Consider the following 2311-nt stretch of genomic DNA (forward strand, 5'->3'; position numbering starts at 1 on the left):
CAGTGAATAAGGAAGACTGTAGAAGAACTGATGCATTTGAATTTTGGTATTGAGGGAAATATTAAAAGCACCCTGGACTGCCAAAAGAATAAACAGATCTGTGCTGGAAGAAGTACACCCAAAATGCTCCTTGGAAGCCAGATGGCCAGAATTCATTTCTCCTACTTCGGACATATTATCAGAAGGGACCAGTCCCTGGAGAAGGATATCATGTTTGGTAAAGTAGAAGGTCAGAGAAAGAGAGGAAAACTCCTAACAAGATGGATCGGCATGGTGGCAGCAGCAATGGACTCAAAGATAGCAATGATTGTGAGGTTGGCACAGGACAAGGCAATATTTTGTTCTGTTGTGCATAGGGCAGCTACGAGTCAATACTGACTTGATGGCACTTAACAACAACAACAGCAACAACAACAACACAGTCAGAACTCTCAGAAACAGCAGTCAAGAAATCAATGTATTGCATTTGGGCAAACATGCTGTAAAAAACTTCCGTAAATTAACTTAAAAGCAAAGATGTCACTTTGAGGACTAAGATACACCTGACCCAAGACATGGTATTTTCAATCACCTCACATGCCTGGGGAAGGATAGTGGATAAGGAAGACTCAATAAAATTAGATGCCTTTGGATTATGGTGTTGATAAAGAACATTGAACATACCATGGGCTTCCAGAAGAATGAATAAACCTGTTTTGGAAGAAGTACAGCCAAAATCTTACTTGGAAACAAGCATGGTGAGATTTGGTCTTATGTACTTTGGCCCTGTTATCAGGAGAAAACAGTCCCTGGAGAACGATATCATGTTTGGTAAAGTAGGAACCAACCAAAAAAGAGGAAACTTCTCAATAAGATGGATTGACACAAAGTCTGGAACAGTGCGCGCAAACACAGCTACAATTGTAGGAATGGTGCAGTATTTTGTTCTCTTGCACATAGGGTTGGTATGGGTCCAAGCTGATTCAAGGACATTTAACACCGGCAACAATACGTAAATGAAGCAGCAAGGAAGGAGAGACATATCTCCTTTACTTACACACATGCTCCAATGTCCCAATAGACTTCATTTATACTAGACAAGTTCAGAGAAAAAGCATTAAAAATTCCACAACAGTTTAAGCAGAAAGTGGAGTACCTCCTAGATTCCGGTCCTATGTGACTATACAGGTTGTATGCCATGAAGTCAAATCTGACTTTGAAGCAAATGCTCAAATTTCTTGCTGGTAGTTTGAAGAGAGACTGCTTGTCCGTCACCTAATATTTATTCCCGCCCCCCCTTCCTTGGTAACAGAATCTTTATTTTATTTGGTGTCACAATGTACTTAGTCAAAAATAGCATTTCCCAGCTTCTTCTGTCAATAGTACAGCTATGTGAATCAGCTATAAGCAGAAATGTTCTATGAGATTTCTAGGATAATGATCTCATCTGTTCTTCTCAGAATATGAAGTAACCTTACAACGTAAGAATGGAAGTTAAGATCTCAAATGTATCTGGTGTCTCACAGTGGAACGCCATGTGAGATTGAGGAATGGTGATGAGGGTCTGCAAAACACCTCACAACACAGATGAACCTAGAGGACATTGTTGTTGGGTTGTTGTTATATGCCATGGAGTCGGTTCTGACTCATAGCGACCCTACACAGGGTTTCCGAGGCTGTAAATCTTTACGGGAGTAGACCGCCTCATCTTTCTCCTGCAGAACCGCTGGTAGTTTCGAACTGCTGACCTTGCGGCTCGCAGCTGGATTCGTAACCACTACGCTACCAGAGTTCCTTATGCTGAGTGAAATTAGTCAATCACAAATAGACAAATATTTTATGAGATCAATGTTGAAAAAAGTTAAGAAAAGGTTTTCTTGATAAAAGAAACACTCTGTGAGAGTTACCAGGGGTGGGAGGGGAAATTATTCATGGGCTAGAGAGTAAACACATATTAACATACAGTAAGGCAATATACAACAAAAGGGAAGTTGGGGGTGGGGTGGGGGGGAAAGATAAAGGTAGTGGGAGACACTGGGAGTTATGCAAGAATAAAGTAAGTAGAGGTAAATACTGTTAACTGATGGTAAGTGGAGGTGGTGACTGTAATCATTATAATGAAATAAAGTATGTGATTTGTTGAATATAAAATGAATGATCTGTCTGTAAACCTTCATTCAATTTACAATTAAGAGGTTTTTTTTTTTTAAAAAAAAGATACATGGTGTCTGAGTTCCTGAAACATCATGGTGCTTCTGTAACAGTTCTTGGCAGTTTACCACTGGACTTTACATGTGAGAGAAATAAGCTTGTAAAACCAAAGAGCTCTCCT

This window comes from Chrysochloris asiatica, unplaced genomic scaffold, assembly GCF_000296735.1.
Source record: "Chrysochloris asiatica unplaced genomic scaffold, ChrAsi1.0 scaffold00109, whole genome shotgun sequence".
Classification (NCBI taxonomy): Eukaryota; Metazoa; Chordata; class Mammalia; order Afrosoricida; family Chrysochloridae; genus Chrysochloris; species Chrysochloris asiatica.